The sequence below is a fragment of the Alexandromys fortis genome, unplaced genomic scaffold (genome assembly GCF_014885135.2).
Source record: "Alexandromys fortis isolate MF-2015 unplaced genomic scaffold, M_Fortis_MF-2015_v1.1 scaffold_300, whole genome shotgun sequence".
Classification (NCBI taxonomy): Eukaryota; Metazoa; Chordata; class Mammalia; order Rodentia; family Cricetidae; genus Alexandromys; species Alexandromys fortis.
In genome coordinates this window covers 844,942-858,893 of record NW_026068183.1, presented here as the reverse complement: position 1 = coordinate 858,893, position 13,952 = coordinate 844,942, and the positions used below count along the sequence as shown (strand labels likewise).

The following is a 13,952-nucleotide window of genomic DNA, read 5'->3' as shown; positions in this document are numbered from 1 at the left end:
ATCTGTAATGAGATCTGGTGCCCTCTTGTGGCCAGCAAGCAGACAGACAGAACACTATATACATAATAAATAAAAATAATAAAAATAAATAAATAAAATAAACACACTAAAATTCCAAATGAACCGCTCCCTCAAAACCCCCTCTTTAGGTCAAACCCCATAGAGCACTTGGAGGATGTATCCAGGTTTTGATGGGGCTGTGGTTTGGGTAGCTAGTTACTTACTGGGACTCAAAGTTAACCCTAGAACTCTTCTGAGTTCAGATCACTGAGTCTGGAGAAATAAGGGATAGTGTGTACTCCTAATGTAGAGCAAAGACCAATGGTGATACAAAATGGCTACATTCCTCATACATACCTCATACGAGCTCTAGCCTCGTAGATAAAAATATTTAGATTTAAAACAGATATTTTGGCAGATACCTGCTGAGGACACAGCCCAGAAAGTTCTGTGAGTTGGGCTATACACATCAATGCTGGACTGGAGAGATGATTTGGTAGTTAAGAGGACTAGGTACACTCTCTAAGGAACCAGGTTCCATTCCTGGAATCCACATGGCAGTGCACAACCATTTGCAAACACAGCGCTAGGGATTCTGACACCATCTTCTCAACAAAAATGTTAGGGACAACTTTGATGATATCACTGTTTCAGCAGGATTAGACCTCAGATAGTGGATAGTGCACCTGTTAGGTCAGTAAGCCTGAGCAGTCCATGTGACCCTTCTGAGTCTCATTCTTCTCAGAAGAGAAGTGGTGCCTATAGGAGCCTCAGCCCTGACTGGAAGCTATCACTGCTGATGGCTGCTGGGGGTGGAGAGCTGGGGGGGTGGAGAGCTGGGGGGTGGAGAGCTGGTTTTCTATAAGGGTGCGACCCCTTGTAGATCAGTCATGCTCCAGGGAGTGGCACCGCACTCACGAGTATATGGGTAGCACAAGATGGATTCAGGGAATTCTAAAAAAAAGAAAAAGGAGCTCGTAAATCTGGGAGGGGGCAAGAAGAGAATGTGACAAGTTAGGGGGAGATATGGGGATGGCTATAATCAAATACATTGTATGCACGTACAAAATCCTCAAAGAATTAATTAAAATATTGTATTTAAATGGCTTGTGGTTCCACTCTTCGCATGCTTTGGAAGAGGTGGAAGCATCAAAGGATGCGGTTTTGGTTGGACTCCAGGTTCTCTGAGCCCTCGCCCCCTGCTGCTTCGTTTGCCTTTTGTTATGTTAATGCTACTTAATTGTTTGAAGTTTGCCAAACCTCCTAGCAGTGTTTCTTCACTTTCCTAGGAGAATCTTCCCCTATTTGTTCCCTAGACAGAAAGAAAAGGATAAAGCTCTCCTCACTCTTCCTCAGTTGGGCACGGTTTCCCCAGGCAGTCTTCGGCGGCTCTTCTATGCTCCCCACGACTTCTGGTAGCCCACTGTTAGGATGCTCATTCATTTTTCTGAGAAGCCAACATGTTTCACTCCTCACTCAGCTCTTTGAGTGTTTATTAACACTTGGTGCCCACCACAGAGCCTGGCACATGATAGACAGTAAGTAATTGCTGAATTGATAATGAATTTCAGTGTAAAGTCTAAGCTGTGCTCAAGAAATTAAACCCAGAAAAATCTTCTGGAGGCTGAGGATACAGCTGGTAGTAGAAGACTTGCCTTTCATGTGACCTGGGATCAAGTTCCAGCTTTATATGTGACCCTTCTGAGTCTCAGTCTCACCTATTAAAATGGTGCCTATAGGAGCCTTTATATATAAAACTAAAATATTTTGCCAAGTATGATGATACATGTCTGTAATTCTAGCACTTGAGAGGCAGAGGCAACAGGATTAGAAATTCAAGGCCAGCCTGCACTACATAAGATACTATCTCCAAATATTATAACTTAAACAAAAAATCTCTTCTAGATGTAAAAAGCTGAGGAAAACCTGAATGAATGCATAAAGACTGGATGATCCTGAGTGAATGTGTCCTGTTTGACACTGGCACAGCCATGTCAACAACATCAATGCCTCAGCCCCACAGGAGTGGTGAAGCCGCACCTAGCCTGGGGTAGCTCAGAGGGACGGCAAAGCCTCTGGCCCTAGTGTGAATGTTGACAGTGCATGCAAGTGTTTAAGAATGACTGACCAGTGTGTGCAAAAACTAGCAACCTCAGTTTCCTCTTCCTGGATGCTTATACCCTGAGACAATGCCCCCTGAGACCTCCTACTGAGACTAGCCAACCCTTTTCCCTGTTCCACACTTAGTAAACATGCTAGGGTTCCAGGCTGTGGCATAATCGGTGCATTCCATCAGAGTGTGCACAGCTCACCTGGTCCCAGATTTTCTGTATATGCATCTTTGTGTCTGTTCATTCCCTCATAGCCCTAGTTGGTTTCTGGGATTCTGGAGCCAAGCCGTATAGTCCACGGCAATTAGAAGTACTAACACTCTTAGTACAGCTGGATGATCTAGTCATTAAACCTAAAATGCATTTTCAATTTGATTTTAATTGAACTTTAAAGCTTTGGAATTACAGTCCAAGGAGAATTCAACCCAGAGGAGATTGCAGGTCATTTTGTGATGGAAAGAGGTTCTAAAGGCCAGTGGAAGGAAGCCAGGGTATGCCTCATCTGACACCAGAGAAATTCCATGCAACTCTAATGCTGACTTCGTGTCTCAAGTTATCACTGATAATTTTTTGTCATGGAGTAAATTATACAGCATAGTAATTTTTAGGAGATATGCAGATTTAACAACATGAAGAACAACTCTTAGGGTGTCCTTCTTTTTACACCCCACACACTAGACCAAGGGTCTATGGGAACGCACACTCTTTTCGTGGCTCAAAGGGAACATTCAGTCCTTGAGTAACTCCCTGTAATGGAAACAGCTAAGAGCCAAATATGGAAACCAGCCCACTCACCCAGTTCAAAGCTTCTTAGGCCTAGAAAGTGCTGGTGGTCACACAGCAAGGACATAGCTCAGTGGGAATGCCTGGGCATTGTTGTTCCAGCTGACAACTGACTTGAACGTAAGGAAAGGCCAAGCCTTTGTTCCATATTCAGTGGCAAGTCTACCTTTGCAGCGATACATAATTAAACAAGAGGAGAACAGGGCCGCCTTGTAGGTGGCCACAGCAGGAGCTGGTGCAGCGTGGCTAGAAAGGCTTTCTTCCTTACTTCCTGTAATTGTGCACTTCCCTAGCAGTACCTCAGAGGGTACAATCACTTCTCCGCTGTACAAAATGGGGCAATCTTGTGCCCCTAGCCCTGAGTTTAGCAATAGGGATTTAATTCTGCCTGATGATACTTGAAGGATCACAGGTGGGTTGCATTGTTTTCCATATCTGAAAAGGAAAAAGCATGAAGCCAGGCCGTGGTGGTGCATGCCTTTAATCCCAGCACTGAGAAGGCAGAGGCAGGTGGATCTCTTTGAGTTCAAGACCAGCCTGGTCTACAAGAGCTAGTTCCAGGACAGGAACCAAAAGCTACACAGAAACCCTGTCTTAGAAAACCAAAAGAGAAAAGAAAAGGCATGGGAGTGTCTTAGTTAAGGCTTTTATTGCTGTGAAGAGACATCATGACCACGGCAACTCTTAGAAAGAAAAATATTTAACTGGGGTGGCTTACAGTTTCAGAGGTTTAGTTCATTATCGTCATGGTGGGACAATATAGTGCACAGGCATGCGTGGTGTTGGAGAAGTAGCTGAGAGTTCTATATCACAGGCAACAGGAAGTGAGCAGTGCCAGTGGGCATAGTTTGAGCATGAGACCTCAGAGCCCACTCACACAGTGACACACTTCCTCCAACAAGACCATACCTACTCCACCGATCCAGTTAGGGAAAAATAGTTTCTATGTTGGGGCCTACGGGCCCTGACAATTGGTTGGTGCTGTTTTTTTCAGCATGCTTGAACGCCCAACCTGTAGATCTGCCCCCGTCTGGGCTTTCCTCCAGACTCCATCATTCTGACAGGAGTTTGGCACTGTAGACGATGGTGCACAGAGGCAGGCCCTCACCCTCGTGGGTGCATTGTGAAAATATCTTTGATGTGCCTGTATATTCACATTTTTCAGCTTGTGAAATGTGCATTTTAAAACACACATACCATGTTTAATTTAGTAGACACATTTGTCGTAATTTACTTAACGAGATCTGGAATATATATATAATGCATATAACGCACATATGTCATATATGTGGATATGATATGTATTTGCACACACACCCTTCCAACTGCTTCATGAATATCTAGATGTGAGATGCTCTTGCTCTGAAGGGCCTGGAGAGGTGGCTTAGCAGCTACTAGCACTCGCTGCTCTTGCAGAAGACCCATGTCTGATTCCCAGCACCACATCCAGCTAATCACAACTATTTATCATTCCATCTCCAGAGGATCTGATGCCCTCTTCTGGCATCTGTACATACATGGCATACATTCACACAAAAACAAACACATAAATAAAAATACATTCTTAAGAAAAACCGTACCACTGTTCGGAATATTTGTCCTTCAAAGGGTGTCTGTGTATGTGTTCCAGAACACACTGCCTTAATTTTGTGTGTAGAAGGAGGAAATCGGAACCTAGTGCCAACCACTTTGAAAGCATCCCAGCCCAAGCAACACACAGTGGGCATGTGTCTTCATTGTCACCCCACAGCTGTCTTCTGCACTCATTCCCTGAGATTTTCACAGCTACCTTCCTAAAGCGCTCCAAGGCAAACCAGAAGAGCCTTTCAGTAACTTGGCAAATCTGCCTCTTAGATTGTGTTCTCCAAGAAGAACCCCGAGACAAGGACTCAATACACACAGCTTGTCTGGGGGGAGGGGGGTACTGATACAGGATGAGATAAGAATGAAAAGGAGAATGATCATGGCTTTACTAACCTGCTGTCACTGTGGGTAACCGGGATTTCATCTCCCAGAGGAACCAGTTACAGCCAGTATATGCACAAACCTCAGAATTGTCCCATCTTACCTACAGGGAAGCTGGTATATGCACTCACCACAGGAAGTCCTGAGTGAGTGAAATCCTGAGAGGATGCCTACTGCTGACATGGGCACAGCTATGTCAAGGACCACAGCGTTGACCTGTGGAGGAACTGCATGAGGTTAGTGTCCACCTTAGCTTTCTCCTCCTGAATACTTACAGCCTGAAGCCTGTTCCCCTTTAGAGACTGCTCCTGCCCAACCCCCTTGATCAAGTTGTATACATAAACCCTGCCCCCTTGTGTTGTGGGAGGTCCTTCCGCCCCTCCAACCAATAGCTGCTGAGATACCAGCCCATTGGGGCATGGTCTCTCTCCCTTTAAAAAAGCGGCTACTTCCCTCTGCTCTCTCGCGCTCTCTCTCTTCACTTCCTGCTCGCCGGTGACTAGACTCCCTTCCTGGTTGCGCAGAGGGCTGTTGTCTGGGACGGTGATCTATAAGTTTTTTCCTCTTTAAATAAATACCACCCTATTAATCATAATTCCAAACTGGCTTGGCATTGTTTGTGACTTAAGCCTTCACCCTTGTTCAGCTGCAAGCAATAACCCTGACTTCTTGTCTATCTGTGTATAATAACTTCCCCCCTTGTTTATCTGTGTATAACTTCTCCCTTGTTTATCTGTATATAATACCTCCCCCTTGTTTTTCTGTATGTAATAACCTTCCCCTTGTTTATCTGTATATAATAACCTTCCACCTTGTTTATCTGGCCTCCTGCACAACTCTATATAATAAACAAGCTGAGTTTCCAGGGTGCTAAGACTTCTGCACCAAGATTGGTCCACCTGATGCCAGCTATTTGTTCATGTCTGACTTTCTGTCTCCCTGTCTGTTCTCATCTCTTCCTTCCCCCACCGCCTCCAGTCAGGACAGGTTCCAGGAGCCAATGTAAAGGATTCAACAGTCATTGATAGAAAGGTAAGCTGAAGGACCTAATACTCTGACATCTCTGACACGGGTAAGCAACCTGTGGCCAGAGAAAACCCTTAGGCAATGGGATGCAAGCATTGGGAGCTGGAAACCCCAGCACCCACTGGCAATGCATGGATGATCGTGGAAGGATGGTGTGCCATTATCCTGGGGAATCCACAGCTAAACTCCTGGAATATAACCATCCAGTCCTCAGAAGAAGATAGTCACCCTCTGAAATCCATGTTCTTTCCCTACAGTGTACCCACTAAACATGGGCTGAGCTATGAGGACAATTGGCACACAATCGGAGGAAGCAGGCATCATGGTTCAAGTCTGAAACGCTCCTAGGCTCATGTGTTGGAGCTCTTTGTCTCCAGCTCTAAGTGGGCCTTGAAGTAGGGCCTACTTGGAGGAAGCAGGCAACTAGGAACAGACGTTAGGCCATCCTCGCTGTGCTTCCTGAGTGTGGATGCAATGGGCCAAGCTACCTCACACTCTGGTCACCATGCCTTCCACACCATGACAGAACTGTAAACTCAAACGAGCCTGTGTTCCCTTAGGTTGCTTCTCATCAGACGTCCAGTTGTGGCAGTGAGAAAGTAACTAATGCCAAGTGTGCAGCCAGCTAGGACTGACTGACACTCTCCTATCAGGCACTGAGTAGAGCGGCTCTAGGCTCTCGTCTACCTGGACCACCAACAAGGAAGATAGTATGAAGGCAATTTGACACAGTTCCTGCTTTTATTTGTCATCTAGTAAGAGGGCCAGAACTCCCAGATCAGAAGACAGGAACAGAGGGCAGAGGCATCTGCGTAGCATGCTGGAGTGGAGATGACCTTAAAGAGCCTCAGAGATTTCCAGAGTCAGGTGTGGTCAGGTAGTGGTGAGTCCTAAACGATGACCAGAGTTCTTGAAGACCATCTGCCAGAGAGGAGAGAATACAGGGCACTGTTAGGTATGCAGGAATATTTTGTGTGATTGAAGAGGGGTGGGCAAGACCAGGCAAGAATGGAGGTGAAAACAGCTGAGCTGGCCAAGAACTAGATGTCTCCCACAAACACTCTAAGTTCTCTGAGAGCGTAGAAGGGATTGCAGAAACTAGCAAGCATATTGTTTGGGTTAAGAGTTTTACCTCCTTAGTGAAAATAAGTAAAATGAGTACAAATAGGAAAGAGGATGTGAAACTATGCCTGTTTTACTAGTGACATGCTTCCAAGCATGAGACCCTCAAAGACTCTACCAGAAAACTCTGAGTGCTGATTACACTTAGTAAAATGTTCAGGTGCAAAACCAATATGGAGAAATCAAAAGCTTTTCTAGTTATACCAATAATGAGCTTGCCAAGAAAAAAAAATCAATGGAGAAATCCAATTAATAGCTCCAAAAAGCAAACAAACACCTGGTCAGAGGTGGGAGACCAGTATGCAAACTTTACGACTGCAGAAGATGGACTGACCTCTTGTGTTTGTGGATTGGAAGACCTGATACTGTAAAAGATGCTACATTACCAAGAACAAGTTACGGCTTCAACACAATTCCCATCAAAATCACAGTCACATTCTTTACAAAACTATGAAAGTGCAAAGTGCAAAAGATGCCAAATGGCCCACGAAATCCTAGGCAGAAAGAGCAATGTTCTAGGCAGCACAACACCTGCTCTCAGCTACAGTCATAGGAACAATAACAGCATGATATTGGCACAAAAAAACAGGCACAAAAATACCAACAAGATAGAAGAGAGGATTCATAAATAAACACACGCAGCTACCAGGTCTGATTTTCAGGAAATGTGCTAAGTTGTACATTAAAAAGAACTTCAACAAGTGCACTGGGAAAACAGGATGCCAGCACACAGAAAAGTGAAACTGGACCACATCGTTCATCCTGGGCAAAAGTCAACTGAAAATATGTAAAAGATCTGAGTGCTAGATTAAAGGAAAGCCTAGGTAAAATTCATTCCAAACATGAGAATTCTTTCACACAATTAGGTCTACCAGAGAATTGTATGGAATTATAGAAAATGATACAGGGCTGAGAAGGTTGCCCAGTGAGTATTGTTTGCTGCCTCACAAATATGAGGACTGGATCTCAGATCGTCAGACGCCCTAAGGCAGAGGAGGAGGTACGCGCACAGCTGTAGCCCTGAAGTTCTGTGCTGAGAGGAGGGCTGGAGACAGGAACGGTCCTGACCAGCTGGCCTGGTGAATAGCAGCAGTGAGACCCAAATAAGAGGGAAGATGAGGACTGACCCCTGGGGTTGTTCTCTGAAGACATCCAACCCCCACCCCCTCACCCCCTGACACACACTCCTGTGAAAGAAGAAAATGAAGACATTTTTATTGTGTTGGAGTGTGTAAGTCAAGAGCTCTTCCTGTGCCCACAAATTCTTTTACACTGTGAGAGAAAACCCATAGGATGTTTCCATCCGAGAATGTAGTTGTCAGAATCAGACAGACTTCGCTTAAATACCAACTTAACACTAGTTCCCAGTCTAACTGGGATTCTAGGAAAACTGACTGTATTTAAAGCCTTTTGTATTTCCGTTTCCTCATCTGCATAGCAGTTATTGTGAGAAGTGATAAAAGAATATAAGCAGAGCCCAGTGAGACAGACGCATGAAAATGTCTCAATGAAGTGCGCTGTCTTAGTCAGGGTTTCTGTTGTGATAAAACACCACAGCCAAAAACAACTCAGGGAGGAAAGGGTTTACTCCAGCTTCTATCTTGCAGTCCATCATCCGGGGAAGTTAGGGCAGAAACTTGAGGCAAACAAACCCTGGAGGCAGGAGCTGATACAGAGGCAGGGAAGAGAGCTCCTTACTGGCTTGCTCTCCAAGGCTTGCTCTGCCTGCTTTCTAACTGCACCCAGGACCATCAGCCCAGGGGGTGGCACCACCCACAGTGGGCTGGGTCCTCCCACATCAATCAAGAAAATGCCCTGCAGACTTGCCTGCAGGCCAATCCTGGGAGGCATTTTCTCAACTAGGATTCCTTCTTCCCAGATGACCCTCGCTTATGCCAAGTTGACATAAAACCTAACCATCACATGCATTATTGTACAACAACTTGAAAATTAATTGGCGCCCCCAGAAATAAATAAACACATCTTATTTGGGATCAAAACACGATAGAAAATTATTTACTGAGGGATTATTAAAAATGAACTTACTTTGAAAGTTTTCAGTCAAATGTCTACTGTACATTAAGCATACCCACCCCCACTCCCCACCATTTCCCTCTCAGTTGTCAACTTGATAAGATTAGAATCACCTGAGAGATAAGCCTCTGGGCGGAACTGTTCACTCTGGGTGGCTCCATTCCCTGGGCTGAGATCCTGAACTGTACGAAGGAAGAAAACTGGGCTGAGCACATTTTCCATGCTGTTTCTGGTTGTGGCTATGATGTGACCATCTGCTTCAAGCCCTTAAACTATGAGCCAGAGTAAACCCCTTTCTCTCCCATCGCCTTTGCCAGCCTGTTTATCACTGCAATAAAAAAGGACACTGACCTGTCCTCACCTCTCCCTCCTCACCGAGGACTTTGGTAAGGTTGTTTTTTAGGGGGAAATGGTGGGAAGGCACTCCTGGGCTGGCGGTGGCTTCCGGCTGACGTCATCATGGCTTGCAGACAGAAGGAAATGAAACTGGTGGGTGGCCCAAATGACGCCATCCAGGAGCCATTGCGAAGACCTTGGATATGGCAGGGACACTGCAGTCGTGCAGGAGACGGGCTTGGGGAGCAGCTGGTGCAGGGCCAACTCATCTGGAGAGTAGCTGCATCACCTCCTCCTTTGGTTCTGCAGATGCAATTATGTCAGCTTTCAAGGATGACAGAATCTTCCTCAAGCATTTCCAAAGGATAAAAACTGCATTTTCCTCGGCAGTTCTAAGGTGACGAGTGGGTACTGCAGATCCCGAATCTCCTCACGTGAAACACTAAGCGGCATGTGTTTTTGGAGGCATGCTTTTGTGCCTCAGGTCTGCTGCTTTCCAGAGCATGCTGATTGTTCTCTTTCTGGGGTACATGCAATGCATTAACCCTTGGGAAATAGTGGTAGAAACATACCGCTTTCTGCAGCTCATCTGCAAAGTGTATTTGCAACCTGTATGCTGGATGTATTTATATTAAATTGTTTTAAGTTATAACTATTTCAAAAAATGTTGATTTTTTTTTATCACAAATGATAGTCTAGCAAATTATTTTTCTGTTATTTTTCCCCTTTGAAGTAAGCATCTGAACTTCAGAGATATTGCTAATCAGGGACTATACATACCTTAGAAATTTTAGAAATAATTTACCACTGTAATATAGAAAAGTCTTACAAGTGCCAGGCATACAGTTAGTGTTCGATAAAAGTTTCTCCTTCACTTGCTGCATCGCCAGGGCCATCCTCAATCTTGCCTTGACATCCCATCCCTCTCCCTCTGCATGTCATGTCCCTCCGTGTCTAGCCTCCCTCTAGTCACGAAATACCTTCCGACAGCTGTCTTAGCCACTGTGCTCTTGCTGTGAAGAGACACCATAAGCAAGGTAACTCTTAGAAAGGAGAGTAACTGGGAAACGGCTTACAGCTTCAGAGGCTTGGTCTATTATCATTATGGTGCTCTCAAGCAGGCGTGGTGTTAGAGAAGTAGCTGAGAACTTTATGTCCTTATCCTGATCCTTAGGCAGCAGGCAGAGAGAGAAAAGAGAGAGAGGGAGAGAGAGAGAAACAGAGAGAGAGAGAGAGAGAGAGAGAGACAGAGAGAGAGAGACAGAGAGAGAGAGACAGAGAGCTTCTAATCCTTCTCAAACAGTTCACCAGCTGGGGACTATGCATGCAAATATTTTAGCCAATGAGGGCCATTCTCATTCAAACCACAACAGTTCTGCTTCAAGTGTACCAGGAGTTTGCAGTATAGGGCAGACCGAATCCTTTCCAACAAACTCGGCGCAGAGCGGGAGAAAGGAAGTACAAACCTGGGTAGACTAGGTTGCCTCATGCTCACGTGTCTCCTCTGCATTTAGGTTTATAATTCTCTTTCTAGTCTTGCTTCTATTCATTCAACTCTGGAATAACTGTGAATGGAGCCAGCAAAACAGCATAGCTTCCAGTGCCCTCGCCAGCAGGGAGCCCCATTTTTATTCACAACACAAAACCAAGAAAAAGTAGCACCATGCCCCGCACTCACTGTCATGTGGAGAGACTGTGTTGTTGGGAAGCTTTCCGAGCTTCTCTCTCCAGCCGTAGATACTCCTTCTTAGGACCTGCGGGGGTGTTTCCAGAACCTCCCATAACCTGTAATGAGTCAGCCATGACAAGTTCAACAGAGGTCTGAGTCTCAGTAGTTTACCCTAAGACAATACCTGGTTCCAAGAAAGACCACAAACTGAGACTACCTAGGCACCACCCAGGAACAGTCCATGGCTTTTCACCAGGACACCCCTAGACAAATGTCAGCCAATCAGGGGTCCCGAATCTTAGAAATCCCTCACCCCCACCCAACTCTAACTGAGGTTGGGGCTCTCCGATCACTCCAATACATTGGACACATGGAGAGAACAAGTTTGCAAACTTGTGTAAGAATAAAGGCTCTTTGCTTTACTTACAGGAGTTGGTCTCCTAGTTGGTTTTTAGGTGACTCCGTGGTCTGGTCATAGCATTGGGGGTGGGGCATTCCCTGGGCAAGTAATCCAGTAATCCTGGCCTATAGAGTAGAGAGTGCTAACTAGCACTTTAGCATTTACACCTTTGCTCTCTGTTCCTGATTGTAAATGAGGCTGGACCAGCTTCCTCACACCCCTGCTGCTGGCTGGCTCCTCCCCCTGCGATGGACTGCAACCTGAAACTGTGAGCCCCAATAAACCTTTCTCCTGCAAGCTGTTTCCTCAGAGTGTTATATCACAGCACCAAAAGAAATTAAGACAACTAAACTCAAGGGCAAAGAAGAATAGTGTTTCCAACAGCCCCAGGCCATTCCCACACACCAGCAGGTGTGTCTTCCTGCCATTTCTGTGTTCCTGACTTCCCCTCTCTCTGGTCTCCAGAATTCCCATTGGAAAGTTCTACAAAGCCTGGGCAAACTGACTTTGCATAGAATCATCCTTAAATGCTAATCACAGTCCTAATCTCAACATTTGGGGCAACTTTCATTAAAAACAGTTACCCACAGCCCAGCCTCTGGTTCCCGTCATGGGGGCAGAGTGGTATTTACAAGGCTATTGTTCCAAACAGAAGCGCCTACTGGCCGTGTTTTTCCTCTGGCCTCCAGGGGGTGCCACACGTGAACCTTGGGCCACAGTTTGAGTCCCCCTGAAGGAGACTTCTTAATCAAAGTTCCTTCAGCTTCATCTAACAACAGGGGTGTGTTGACTAAAACTCCAGAGTGAAGTGCTGGTCCTGCCTCCTTGAAAGGAAAACAGCAGACAGGAAAGGCGCCCCACCGAGATAAAAGCTATACTAACAAGGGACAGCATTTCCCAAACAAACCCCTGGGATGAGAGAAAGGGGAGGAGGTGTGAGGGAAGAGCACAGGGCGACCTGGGAAGGCAGGGGCTGACAGAAAACGGATGGATTTGTGTTTCTCACAGTTTTCCCAGAGACATGCCACCTGTTTCGTTCCCACTCTCGTTTGCTCCACGCTTTCCATTTCTTCAAAAGTTCCATGCTGAGAGGCCATGGGAGGCTTCGGTTCTGTGTCAAAAATGGTTTACTTTTTTCCCCTACTGCAATATCCCACTGGAGAGAAATAAGGAGCTGGTTGAGAAGAGGGAGCCTCCCTCAGTTCAGCCTGGCTGAGGAGAAAATGGGGGTGGTGGGGCCAAGATCAACCCTATATCTCTTCCTTCTATATCACTGTTACAAGGCACACATGCGTGATCTCAGGACACAGGTGGAATAAACATGGTGGTGGATATACAGCAGGAAGCCCTCACGGTGCAGACTTTTTTAGTACTTTCTCTGTGACAGGATGTGGTAGGTCGAAGGATAATGACAAGCAAGACATTTGTCCACTGAGGGGCAAGTCGTCCTGTATGTATAATGGACAAACAAGCGCATGTGAAGACCCAGCCTGCCTCCACCTTAGGCTCAAAAGCCTTCTTAAAGACTAGGTTCGTTCCTGTTTATGATTATACATCTGTTTTTCAAGGTTTGTGTAGATTGCCTTGGGTGGGTTACTTAGTCTAGGGGTTGTAACCCATCCTGCAGTCAGTTACTCCAGGGTCACGGAGAGGCACTATCTGTAAGATATGAGCTAGAAAAGAAGGAGGCCAAGCGGGGGTTCCTGTCAAAACCTCCGTTTATTAGGGTCCTGGTTGCTGCTTATATAGCCCCTGGATGAGGGGTTTGGGGGCAGGGGCATGGGATCTCGCCTCGTGGTCCCGGTAACGTGTAGGCCAGGAGGTTACGTTCGGTCAGGTCACGTAAGCCAAGAAGTCAAGAGTTGACACACCTAGTTCTCTAGATAGTTTGGAATGTAGGGCAGGTTCCGCTAACAGATAGTTCTCCATTAACAGCTTAATTGGGTGTGGGGTAGGTTCTGTCAATAGAACGATTCTTAACACAATTATGGGTGTGGGGTTCTCTGCAGACTCCCTAGGGTGATGGTTCCTGTAATGATTTTAGGAGGAAATTGGCTCCTGACAGGTTTGGGTTATGCCCCCTCTGTAATCTTCACTATAAATGTTTCTATATTACATGTTCCGGAAATTGCAATCATGTCTCTATTTCAAAAAGTTGTTTATAACCATCTCACAACCCTACCTTTGTTCCAAAAGGTTCTATGAGCACCTCTGACTACCTTGTTATCACTACCTGTGATAAAACCTTGTCTTTCTCACATTCAAGGCTGACCTCTCAAACCCCACCTTAGGTAAAAGCGGATAAACAAATTGTTATGCTCCGTCCATGGGGACCCCAAAAGACTACCAGGGAGACCAACTCACAGAAATACAAAAGCAAGGTTTATTGTGTGTGCATTACAAGCCAGCAGGGATCTTGTCAGTGCAGCAGCAGCGAGAGGAGGTATCCTGCCCTTCTAGAGGGCACTATTTAAAGGCAAAACAAAACAAACAAACAAACAAAAAC

General features: G+C 45.7%; 1 long non-coding RNA gene across 1 annotated transcript; it reads right to left on the bottom strand.

The window, feature by feature from the left end:
- Positions 1-9,224: 9,224 nt before the first annotated feature.
- Positions 9,225-11,762, bottom strand: LOC126492700 (uncharacterized). The gene is made up of 3 exons (XR_007589655.1): positions 11,474-11,762; positions 11,056-11,162; positions 9,225-9,680 (listed from the first exon to the last, which is right to left on the bottom strand). It is a non-coding gene; the product is annotated as an uncharacterized lncRNA (long non-coding RNA).
- Positions 11,763-13,952: the final 2,190 nt, after the last annotated feature.